Here is a 13,628-nt window from a genome sequence, read left to right as displayed (position 1 = left end):
AACACAAGCAGGGGGAATGGGAGAGGGAGAAGCAGGCTTCCCGCAGAGCAGGGAGCCCAATGCGGAGCTCAATCCCGGGACCCCAGGATCAGGACCCGAGCCGAAGTCAGACACCCAACGACTGAGCCACCCAGGCGCCCCTTTAAAGATGTTTTTAACAAAGGCACTAAGAATTACCTTAGTGTATAATAACAAAAATAAGTTGGATTAATAAGATTATACTGAGGTCTGCTTCATGGAGAAGTACCATGCTGGATGTCATGGGGAAAAATGAAAGAAATATACAAATGGCTCCTGCTTTTAAGTAACTTATAATTTACAAGAGTAAAAATAGTGGGCAAAGGGCTAATCGTGTGGTACACAAGGAGCCCTGTAAAGCCAAGATTTTCAGACAATTTGGACCAAGGGCCATTCCGTCAAGAACTAATGCAGAATGGCAGCACAGACTTGTATAAAAGGCGTGAGGAAGATTAAAGCATAGGGTGAGCTGGGCCTTGCCAAAATAAGTTAAGGACAACGAAAAGGACTCTTTAATCTATATTTAAAGTGAGAAAAAGAACGAGGTAGGTGGGGCGCCTGGGTGGCTCAGTCGTGAAGCGTCTGCCTTCGGCTCAGGTCATGACCTCGGGGTTCTGGGATCATGCCCCGCACTGGGCTCCCTGCTCCACGGGAAGCCTGCCTCTCCCTCTCCCACTCCCCCTGCTTGTGTTCCCCTCTCTTGCTGTGTCTCTCTCTGTCAGATAAATAAATAAGATCTTTAAAAAAAAAAAAAAAAAGAACAAGGTAGGTGTAGGCATGATGCTTGGGGCTGGTGGTGTAATACTGACAGATGATAAAGCAAAATTGTTCAATATCTATTTTGTTTTCATCCCTCTTATCAGAAGACATCTTTGAGCTAAAAAATACTCTTCGCCAAGGAAGATGGCACGTGGGATTAAGTACTGTTTTGACCCACTTATTTGTACCAGGATTGGTACAATCTAACGAAAACAGGCAGCGTGCCTAAGGAGGGCTCTTAATAAGGGGACCGAGGGCTGGAACAGGAATGCAGCAGAGCTTAAGCTAACTCCAGGCCTCCACAACAGCTGCTAGGAAAAAGAAGAGGAGGAGGAGTAAAAGACAAGGATAGAAACACACTGAAGTGCTATTTTCGCAGAATAAGGCCTTTCTTACTTTGATAATTGGAGAGGTACCCAGCCTGCTGGCCTGCTACCCACATCCCTGACCAGGAGAAGGCCTGTAAACACTCCTCACCCACTAACCTAAAAGTCACAGTCTGGGCTCCCATGCGGGCAAGAACCATGTCAATAAACCACAGAAAAAGCCCAAAGAAGCCACACACTAACAAACAGGAACATATATTATAAATGTGAAGGGATAAAAAGGCATGTGAGGAAAATCAACAACATACAAGAAAAGGATTAGCATGAAAGACACACGCAAAAACAACTCACCCTAAAAGAAGCATAATTCAGGAACATTAGGGAAATATTTCGTTTTTCTTAATTCTAGCCTCAGAGATAAACTTGAGAGAAAATTTCAAGCAACAAGAGCAAACTGCTATGAAAAAGGAGCCTAGCTCCTCATAGAGTTTGAGGAACCTAAAAAATATAACTACTGAAGTTAAAAAAAAAAAAAGTGAATGAGCAGAATAACGAATGAACAAAGCTAAAGGCCAAATTAGTGATCTGGAAGATAAACCTAAGGACATCCCCCAGAACATGATACAAAAGGCGGAGAAATACAAGATACATGAGAAAAAAATGAGACAGAAGATGAAGGAAGTCCTAGTCATCAAACGGAAGCTCCTCAAGGAAAGAAAACAGAGAACGGGGGTAAAAAAATCAGAGAAACAACAAGGAAAAAATTCCCTAAGTTGAAGAATGAATGATTTCAGAGTGAAGGGGCCCACAGAATGCCAAACCAGAGCAGTGTAATAAGATCCAGAACTAGGTGCATGTCGGTGAAAACCTTGAATAAAAGTCAGATTAAATTATCTATGTGTATGTATGTGGGCAGCTTCCAAAAATAGAAAGCACTTTACCTACCAAGGAGGAAGAATCAGTCTGACTTCAGACTTAGCAACACTGCTAGATGCTTGAATGTCTTCTAAACAAGGCCATCTTCATAACTTGCAGGGCTCAGTGACAATGAAAACGTGGGACTTCACGATAAAAAATTATTAAGAATTTCAAGATGGCAACCATAGAGTCTTAAACCAAATGGGGGCTAGGGGAAGGGGGTGCTTCTAGGCACAGGGCCCTTCTAAGCACTTCCTTTACTTCCTGATCCTTCCCAGCGACCAAGGCCTGTAGTACTTCATGCTGTTTTCTTTCTTGGAGAGCACAGGTCCCACGCCAATGGAGGCAGCCTTGTTTCCAAGTTCGGAGAAGCAAAGATTTTGAACCTAACATTCTCTATTCAGCCAAACTGTCAACTAAGGAGAAGGGCAAACAGAGATGTTTTTGGACTTATGAGAATTTAGAAAATTTACTTGACGCCTACCTTACATGAAAAAGGTATTTGAGTCGCTTTCAAAAAAACTTAGAGCTTCCAGACAAAGACTCCAAGAAATAAAGTGACTTAAAATACCAGACACAGTGGTAGCTAGGGATGACCTAGAAGTAAAGGGAGATGAAAAGAAAGCAGGGGAATACATTAGGTATTAAGGCTTAAGTGATTTTTCTTTAAGCTTCAAAGGTTTAGGGACATTGGATTATGTTCCTTCTCTGTAGAGCCAATCATTGGTGGTTCAGTGGTAACTAATATTTAAATAATTATAATATTGTCATGGCTTTTTTGATGATTTTTATTCTTAGAATCAATCTATAGTCAAAACGCATAAAAAAACCATCATTATGATTACAGAACAGAATGTAAATATTATAAACCTTGGCAATGCAACATAAGAAGTCATAAAAAGAAATAAGAGGCAGATAAGAAAAGCAGAGAGTCAAGAGGATCTGCTTGAATTTGATAGATCCAGAATTAAAGGTTTTAGTATTTTATTTGAAGTTGTAAAATACCCCATAGAAAAACTAAAGAACTAAAAATAATATATCTAATAAAAACTGGTCAGGGAAAGTAGGTGGCATTATAAGATGTATTAGATTCTTCATTTTCATTTTCATAGCAAGGAATCAGTAGACCCTTTCTACATTGATAAATCAAGAAACAAAGGTATAAGCAAATTATTTCAGGTTCTATAATAACCACTATAAATATTTTAAACAGGAAATCTTGACAACGGGGGCTTCTGAGGAGTGAGACTGAGGGAGCAGTTTGGGGAAGAAATATAATGTCTATTTTTCATTTTATACTTTCATTCTATAATTTTCTGTATCACTCTAATTTTGCCATGTGCATGCATTATTTCTATAATTAAAAATCAGTTCAGGCCCCTGGGTGGCTCAGTCGTTAAGCATCTGCCTTTGGCTCAGGTCATGATCCCGGGGTCCTGGGATCGAGCCCCACACTGGGCCCCCTGCTCAGCAGGGAGCCTGCTTCTCCCTCTCCCACTCCCCCTGCTTGTGTTCCCTCTCTTGCTGTGTTTCTGTCAAATAAATAAATAAAATCTTAAAAAAAAAAAAAATCAGTTCAGCAAGAAAGGAAATGGGAGCAATACTAATCAGTAGGAGCCAGTATGGCTCAATGAACTTGACTTTCTTCCTGGTTACTGGACTGCTAGATCAAGAAAACCCATTATTACCATGTTTCAGACCCTCCTATAGGAGTTGGGGATACATTAAGTGAACCTTAAAGAGAAAAATGAAACAAAAAATTGTCCTCATGGAACTTACATCCAAGTGTAGAAGGTTGACATCCTAGGTGATAAGGTCTAAAGAAACTTCAATTAGGGAAAGGCCAAGGGATGCCTGGGTGTGTGGCAGTTTTGGACTGGGTGACCAGGGAAGGCCTCACTGCAAAAGTGATTAAATGACTAAAGACATGTAAGTGATAAGGGAGTGGTCAAGTGGATACCTGAGGGGAAGTAGTCCAGATAGAATAGCCAGTGCAAAGGCCCTGGGGCAGGAATATACCCAGTAAGCTCCAGGAACCCAAGTGGCTGAGGTGGCAAAAGCAAAAGGGAGTGTTGTAGGAGATGATATGAGAGAGGTAAGGGAGTAGGGGCAGGTCACACAGGCCTCATCTGCTCTTTGAAGGACTTTGGTTTTTCTTGTGAACGAGATGGCAAGAGCCCTGTGATAATGCAGGCCAGAGCATTCTAAATGCCCCATATATTTAACAAGCACTTGTATCACCTGAGGGGCATGTGAGAATGCAGATTCTGATTCAGTAGGCTTGAGGTGAGCATTGAGATTCTCCAGTTCTTACAATAGCTCTCCAGTTGGGGCGTCTGGGTGGCTCAGTCGTTAAGCGTCTGCCTTCGGCTCAGGTCATGATCCCAGGGTCCTGGGATCGAGCCCCGCATTGGGCTCCCTGCTCAGCGGGAAGCCTGCTTCTCCCTCTCCCACTCCCCCTGCTTGTGCTCCCTCTCTCGCGTTCGCTCTCTCTATCAAATAAATAAAATAAATCTTAAAAAAAAAAAAAAAAGCTCTCTGTTTATACAGCACTGTTGGTCTGAGAACTAGCAAGAGTAGCTCACCCAAGCAGAAACAAGCCTCATTAGACAGCTTTCAACAGAGGCAGACATGCTACTTTAACATCTCTGAGCACTAGAGACTTTATTCATATGGCCGGATAGAGTTATTTGCCCCAGGTAAATAATACCTAAAGACTGAACAGGTTCTTTCATTTGACTCCAGTCAAAAGCCAGCAAGGGACTGAGGTCTTCAGTTCAACAACCTATGATGAACTGTATCCTGCCAACTACACTTGAGTCAGCTTGAAACAGAATCGAGCCCCCATCAAGCCAACTAGAGCCCTATCGAATACCTGAATCGCAGCCTGTGACAGACGCTGAGCCAGAAGACCCAGCTAAGCCACATCTAGATTCTGGACCCACAGACACTGTGAAATAATAAAAGTGTGTGTTTTAAACCACCAAATTTCAGAGTAATTTGTTACACAGCCACAGAGAACTAATACACCATCAAAATTTTCTTTTAAATATATGGGTCATTTAGAATGCTCTAGCCCGCATTATCAAGCATGTTCTCGACAGATTTTAATGAGGCTTTGATGAGAACCCAATCATTTGTGTAAAACGTACATACCTGAAGATTGAAAGAATTTTCCACTGACTGGCCTCTGGCTCCATACATTTAAAAAAAACTAGTTTCTTCTCCCTTATTCACATATTTAATATCAAATTACTAACTCTAGCCCTGAACCTCACATCATAAACCAGGGTGAATCAACACAGTGGGTGATAGGAGAGCTCCTGGTTCTCAGAGGTGCGATGGAGCTGGCTCCTTCTGGCTCACAAGAACTGTTAGCTTTTCAGGAATTTGAGGAGACAGTTGTTAATCACAGCCATTATTAAAAATTAAATAATATAAACTTAAAATTAAATCGGTAATCCTAAAAACAAAGATCATACATTCTCAAAACTCGTTTCCTACTCATACATTTTACAATGACTATGTTCTTGAAGTTACCTACATCTATGGTATTTCAGGGGTGCCAATACAACATAATGGTGTCTACTCTTTCCAACCCTGCATACAGGGATGACACACCAACAGCTTGAAGTAGGTGGGAGTATTTATACCACAGAAATTAGCAAATATTACCAATCTGGTTCTCAACATTTACTGGTGTACCACAGCCTGCTAACCACTCCTACTCCAGGACGGCTAGCCAGAGCATAACCAGACACAGAGCTGACTACAACCCATATAAGTATGTCCCACAGGGGCGCCTGGGTGGCTCAGTCGTTAAGCGCCTGCCTTCGGCTCAGGTCATGATCCCAGGGTCCTGGGATCGAGCCCCGCATCGGGCTCCCTGCCCGGCGGGGAGTCTGCTTCTCCCTCTCCCACTCCCCCTGCTTGTGTTCCTGCTCTCTCTGTCTCCCTCTCTGTCAAATAAATAAAATTTAAAAAAATAAAAAATAAAAAAAAAATAAGTATGTCCCAGAAACCCAAACAAAAGGAAACCCCAACTCAAATTTCCTCTAGCTGGGCGCCACTCCTACCCAACTCAACAGGAGGATATGTGCGATGGAGAGGAAACTGGAGTGGAAGGAGATGTCAGTTTTCACCAATTACAATTAAAGTATCTTTTTGCAAATCTGTTCAAAACAAGAATACCTTGCTAGGGCCCCACCTAAGGCACTGGAAGAAGCTCTGGCAAGTTGGAGGCCCTGAAGCTAAAGCTTCATTATTGGCCTCATGGTAAATCTGCCTCTGCTCCAGAACTCAATGGATGCTTCCATCGCCCCTCAGTGGCTCCCACCATGCTTGACTCTGGGTTGGGGAGCATGGGGTGGGGGGCATTGAGAGCATTTCTGCATGCTCTGCTCTGGTGCTCACTCGGGTGGGCTCTCAACACACACACACACACACACACACACACACACACTGGAAACGCTTCCCCTCCAATCTTCCTGTCTGAAAGCAAATGCTGTGGGGGCATGTCTTTCTCATTCTTTGTTGCCAAAGAGCCATTAGCTTTCTGAGGCTGCCACAACAAAATACCATAGACTGGAAGCCTTAAACAATAGAAATGAATTTTCTTACACTTCTGGAGGCTCGAAGTCTAAGTGCAAGATGTGGGTAGGTTTATTTTCTTCTGAGGCCTCTTGTTGGCTTGAAGACAGCCATCCTCTTGCTGTGCCTTCGCATGGTTGTCCCTCTGGGCTGTCATGCCCCTGGTGCCTGAGTCCAAATTCCCTCTTCTTCGAAGGACACCAGTTGGATTGGATTAGAACCTACTCTAAAGACCTCATTTCAACTTAATCATCTCTTTAAAGACCTTGTCTCCAAAGACAGTCACATTCTGAGATACTGGGGTTGGGACTTCAACATAGGAATTGGGGATGGGGGGGAACAAGATACAATTCATTCCATAACACTAGCCTTCCCAGAGATGCTAAGCTCAGCCTCTTGGCCTAGCATTAATAGTAACAAGACAGGGCGCCTGGGTGGCTCAGTCGTTGAGCGTCGGCCTTCGGCTCAGGTCATGATCCCAGGGTCCTGGGATCGAGCCCCACATCGGGCTCCCTGCTCCGCGGGAAGCCTGCTTCTCCCTCTCCCACTCCCCCTGCTCGTGTTCCCTCTCTCACTGTGTCTCTCTCTGTCAAATAAATAAAATCTTAAAAAAAAAAAAATAGTAACAAGACTGCTGGAAAAAGACCTCATTTATCAAAAAGGAAAATATAGCAGGAGCGCCTGGGTGGCTCAGTCGGTGAAGTGTCCGCCTTCCGCTCAGGTCATGATCTCAGGGTCCTGGGATAGAGCCCCACGTCAGGCTCCTTGCTCAGCAGGGAGTCTGCTTCTCCCTCTCCCGCTGCCCCTCGCCCTCTCCCCTGCTCGTGCTTGCTCTCTCTCTCTCTAAAATAAGTAAATAAAATCTTTTTATAAAAAAATAAAACAAAAGGAAAATGTAGCAGTATTTCAAAAACTATCATTCTGTTACAGAATTATTCAAGAGATTCATAGAAAATAGGGATGAGAAGGAGGACCCCATGTTTGGCAGCTACAGGGAGACAGGGTATGATGGTGTGAAAGTGCCCCGCCAAAGTGGTAGTGGCTGGTACCCAAAGAGCCCTCTGTCACCCGATGCATCAGAGTGAGAGGTGCCCAAGCAGACGCTAGAAAACCAGTCGGAGGGTATTCATGCACTAGGTAAGGTTTTAAATTAGATGACCTTCCAGACTCGACTACCCCCACGTTCTCCAGTTTTTTCACAATCAACATGGCCACCACGCCACTAGATTTAGCAAATCTTTTATGTTTAAAAAACGTGGAATATTATAATTCAAAGTATACTTCATAACCTAGAGTGACTGCTACAGAGCTTTCCTTTAAATTTCTATCTGGAAAAGATCTGAAATGACTGAAAGGCAAAATAAAAACAAAAATTCCCCAAGCTCCAAGATTTGAAATTCAAGAAAAATGTTCCAGATCTCAGCATGAAATGATCCAAAATAGGCAATATAATTTTCACATCTCTTGGAAAAATACTGAGTCATATTGCCCACCCACATCTTATAAAAATAACAGAAATCCAGTGATTCAAGCAAGATACACTCTGCCATTGTCTGAAGGAAACATTTGAGTCATTCAGGAAAAACGAGGAGCAAAGTCCCCTCGGTGAAAAACATTTAAATTCCATGTCCCCAGGGAAGTTTTGTAATGAGGCATTCTTTCCATCACCCAACATTCCTTTTTCTCACGTCCTGGGATACCTTCGGGCCAGAAATCGGGGGCTTTGTGAGAACCACAAACAGCCTTGAACGGGCAGAGTAGAGTCATGTGCTCAGTGAGCCATGATTAGGACTCGACCCACAGTCGCCTGGGACAAAGGTGGGAAAGGCACCCGGGAGACCCTCACAACCCACAGGGCAGAAGAAGGCCACACCCCCTCGTCCACCCTCTGGGTTCCCGTCACCTCCCAGGCCATGTGTCTTTCTCTAGACTCAGCAGCAAGCAGCAGGCTAGCCCTCCACCCGTCACCCATCCCCCCTGCCTCTCCCTCTTCTCGCCAACCCTGCCCTGTCTGTGCCTTCTCCCCTTCCTTGCGCATCCTTCCTTCCCTGCTTCCCATTAGCAACCACCCCCACCCCCACCCCCGCTTCCTGCCAGTCCAGCGTTCCCTGTCACTGCCTAGAGGAGTGTCTGATGGCAGTAACTGCTCAAGAAAGGTCTGACCAGGGACAATGACAACGCGAACAGAAGGAATTCCAAATAAGCGGCTCCTGAGCTTGTCACTCCTAAAGGAACCGGCCCGGCCGTCCCCCTCCTGACCCATCCCCCTCCAATCCCTGATATTGTGGTTGGCACCGCCAGGGAATTACCGAAAGGGCTCCCGGAATGGCACCAAGGACCCACTGATGCCAAACGGGGGCCCTTTGCCCGTCCTCAATCTGCTCGGTCTCTGCAACACTGGGCAGCGACGATGACTCACTCTCTAAAAGAGGTGTTCTTCCTGTCGGCTGCAGCAGCCCTGGTTTTCCTCCCAATTCAACCAAGCAACGTCTGCTCGGCCCTTCGGCTGCATCACCTTCCCTTTGGCCTAGTCTTCTTTGCCGACTCCTTTCTTTCCACTCTCTGCACATCTCACACCTCCTCTCCCTTCAGAGAGCTCCCCCTTGGAGCCTTGGATGCAGCCTCCGTGCCCAACTCTGCGCAAACATGGCCGCCTCACCTCCTTGTTCCTGCGCATCCCCCGTCCCAACTCTGCGCAAACATGGCCGCCTCACTTCCTTGTTCCTGCGCATCCCCTGTCTTCCGGTCGTGCCGCTTCGACCCGTGCCTTCTGCGATTTTCATCAAGCCTCGCCACCCCACCTTCGACACCCTCAGCCCAGTCATGTGAATAAGAAATAGTCTTCACCAGGCCCTATGAGTTCTTTCTTTAAAATTGTCTTTCTCACGGACCCCTGCTTCCCTCCCATCCTTTTCCTTCCTTCCTACCGCATGCCTGGATTCTCCCGAGTTTCAGCCTCTCGTTCCTCCAGCTCAGCTTGAGACATCTTCCGGAGGCACCTCACTGATCCACACTGCCCTGCTGTAAAACTTCAGCGGGTCCCCATCATCCCTTCAATATGTAAATATATTTAAAATATATATATATACACACACATACACAGAGAGAGAGAGATGGGGAGGGAGATTTATTCTAAGAAATTGGCTCATATGATTGTAGATCATGGAGGCTGACAAATAAAAAATCTGGGTAGGCTGACAGGCTGGAGACTCAGGGAAGAGTTAATGTGGCAATTCAAGTTTGAAGCCTGCTGTTGGCAGAATTCCCTCTTCCTCCGGAGAGGTTAGTCTTGTTCTTAAGATCTTCAACTGATTGGGTCAGGCCCACCCACATTATGGAGGTGATCTGCTTTCTCAAAGACTGCTTTATATGTTAATCCCATCCCAAAAATACTGAGTTAGCCAACTTGTGCTGCTATGACAAACACCATGGCTGGGGGGCTTCAGTGACAAACACTCACTTCTCACAGTTCTGGAGGCTAGGAGGTCCAAGATCAAGGTTCCAGCCAATTCTGTTCCTGGTGAGAGCCCACTTTCTAGTTTACAGATGGATGTCTTATTGCTATGTCCTCACAAGGCAGAGAGAGAAATTATCTCCCTCATGCTGTTCTTATAAGGGCACTAACCCCATCACGAGAGCTCCGCCCTCATGACTTAATTATCTTCCAAAGGCCCCACCTCCAAATACCATCACACTGGGATTAGGGTTTCAACGTATGATTTTTAGGAGAACACAAAATTTTGTTCATACCAAATGCCTTCACAGAAATAACTAGAATGGTGTTTGACCAAATATTTGGGTACTGTGGCCTACCCAAGTTGACACATAATGTTAACTATCATAGTCTTTCCAAACTCTGACGTTGGCTTCCTCAACTCAAGACACCACTAGGCTCCGTTTGGATTCCATTCCTTACACAGCAGGTAAGAACTCTCTTCAGATCGTCATCTGGGAGAATTCAATGGTGCCCCTCATTGGTTTAATTCTTTCAGGTATCACTATTTTGCATTGCCTGTTGTACAATGTCTGAAAACTGTTCTCTCGTATATTTTGTCTGCTTTTTAAATCGTTTCAGGTGGGAGGGTAAATCCAGTCCCCATGGCAGAAGTTTATTTCTACATCATGCTATGAAGAGTGCTTTGTTAAGGGGCGCCTGGGTGGCTCAGCGGGTTGAGCATCTGACTCCTGGTTTCGGCTCAGGTCGTGATCTCGAAGTCGTGAGATCAAGCCTCACATAGGGCTCCATGATCAGCACAGAATCTGCCTCAGAGTCTTTCTCCCTCCCTCTCTGCTTCTCCCCCTGCTCGTGCTCTCTCTCTTTCAAATAAATAAATAGATAAATAAAACCTTAAAAAAAAGAGTGCTTTGTTCATCTAGGCTCATGCTCATAAAATAGCATTTTTAATTTGAAAATTAATTTGTTTGGGTGCCTGGGTGGCCCAGTCGGTTAAGCATCTGGCTTCGGCTCAGGTCATGATCCCAGGGTCCTGGGATCGAGCCCCGCATCAGGCTTCCTGCTCAGTGGAGAGTCTTCTTCTCCCTCTCTCCCTTCCCCAAGCTTGTGCACTCACTCATTCTCTCTCTCTTTCTCAATAGTAAATAAATAAAATCTTAAAAAAAAAAAAAAAGACTCCCTCTCCCTCTGCCCCACCACCTTGCATGCTCTCTCTCTCTTTCCTTAAAAAAAAAATAATCTGTTTATCATGGAAAATATTTTAACTACAGAAAAATACAAAAGAAAAAATAGTTTACACATAACCTCCCACCTTTGGCTGCATAATCTTCCTCTCTTTATGAATATATTATTCTCTTCGTGAATATATTTATGACTATTTTATTATTATCTCAATAAACACTTCTGAATGAATATGTGTGAATTGGTGCTAAGATAGTCAGGGATCACACAGGCACGAGTTCTCAGAGAACCCCCTGTCCTCCTAAGTGGGAAGCAAATCACTACTAGGCAGGCAGATGCAGCTGCTTGACAAGGAATCTCCTTCTGTGGGAGGTTACTTAAGGAGTTTGGACAACCAGAGTCGGAACAGAGAGCCCAAACCTGAGCAGCTTCCAAGGTGTGAGTTGTTCTCAGTTGGCAGGCCCCAAAACATGTCTTTCCAGAACAAAAACTACTCCCCCTCCAGAAAAGGAAAACAAGGCGTCTGGTTGCGTGCTAAGGGAGTCTAGCCTGAAATGGCTCACTGGGAGGAGGGGAGAATAGATCTGAGAGGTCAAAGGTGCTCAGTCCTGCCGAGGCGATGCCCCACCACACCCCAGGGAGAAAGGGACATCCCGAGTTTCCTGACTTCATGGATATAATGCCCTTCACTCCTTCCTCTTTGTGTCTTGCTCATCGAAGGCCAACCACGATTATTGGTTGGAATAGTGAACAGAATATATAAATAAAGTAACAGAATGTCTCTGAGAAGCCAGATCTTTTTCTGGAAAGCTTTGTCTCTCCGTGAGGGTCTCACTTTAGCAAAGTGTTTGGTAGCTCTGCCAACACGGGATCTGAGGTGTCTTACACTCATTGAGCAGGGACAGAGGTCCAGTACTTAATAGGTTCACAGATGCACAAGTTTTCATAACACTTCCAGTTTGCAATTGTCTGACCCTCAACTATCGTTTAGGGGACCAGACCAGTGTCCTTTGACTCCTGACATTGACCTATGACCTCTCAATTGTTTTTGGTGACGCTCTGGGAGTAACAGGGGAAGATAAGGGGTGGAAGTTAGTTCAAGTGTCTACCAAGCAGAAGTAGATGAAATTCTCCTTTGATAAAAATCCAGTAAAAAGCCTTAAAATATATAGCAAGAGAATACAGTGGGGGTGAAAGAGAGAGAGAAAGAGAGAGAGAGAATGAATCAGATTCTTTTTTTCTGCATTGAACACCAGTGACCCTGAGGCTGGAGACGGCCAAGCAGCCTCAGATCAAATAAGCTCAGCTGAACACAGGAGAACACCTTACATGGCAATAATACCTCAGTTCTCAGGGCGCCCGGGCGGCTCAGTCAGTTAAGCATCTGCCTTCAGCTCAGGTCATGATCTCAGGGTCCTGGGATCCAGCCCCACATCGATCGGGCTCCCTTCTCTGCGAGGAGCCTGCTTGTCCCTCTCCTTTTGTCCCCCCACCCCCTGCTGTGGTCCCTCTCTCTCTCAAATATATAAATAAATAAAATCTTTTTTTTTTTTTAAATCTCAGTTCTCATTGACAGGGCTTGAGAGAGTCCCCACTTTCCCTCTTTCTCATCTCAGTCACAGAAGGTAGGCAGGATATTAGGGTATCGGAGAGCATAGGCTCATAAAGTCACATGCCAGAGTTTGCAAGCTGGCCCCACCACCTAACACCATTGTGACCTTGGGCAAGACCCTCATGAGCAAGGGGGAGTTGTATTTAGTAACACCTACCTCATGAGGTTGCTACAAACCCAGTGAGGTAAGGCATTTAGAACGGCCCTGCTACTTGGTAAATCTCAGGAAATCCGAGCTGCTATTCTTTTATTTTCCAGATCTTTCTCCTTGTATGTTCCTTTAATTACCTGGTTTCATTTAAAGAAATTATGAGGGTAGCGTTGTAGTTTGTTATGAAAGATTGAAGATGTGGTGACACAAATATTTCTGGGGGGGAAAAAGGGAACAGGGAAACTGGGGGGAAAGAGAAATATATGAAATGGGAAAGATACAAAAATGCCCTTTAAAAAATTAAAATCACTCTGATGTTTGGGAACATGACATGTCCTATGCATAGCTTGCTCTTAGAATGCTTTATACAAACAACTGTAAAAACATAGCTGATCTCAGCATTAACTATAAATCTATCAGTTGACTTAATTATTACATGTCTTGAATTCTTGTTGTGAATGGGGCTACAAGACATTGAAGCAATCTGAGCTGTCAGTTTGTGCCTATTTGTGAGATTCAGACAGAATCTAAGAACCGGGGGAGAAAGTCAGCCTTACAGTAAAACAAAGAAAGCCATTATGTTCTCTTCACTCAGTGTCCTCTGCTGTTTCAAAAAAG

This window comes from Leptonychotes weddellii, chromosome 12 (assembly GCF_054177405.1).
Source record: "Leptonychotes weddellii isolate Sample4059 chromosome 12, ASM5417740v2, whole genome shotgun sequence".
Classification (NCBI taxonomy): Eukaryota; Metazoa; Chordata; class Mammalia; order Carnivora; family Phocidae; genus Leptonychotes; species Leptonychotes weddellii.
Note: the sequence above shows the minus strand (reverse complement) of the source record.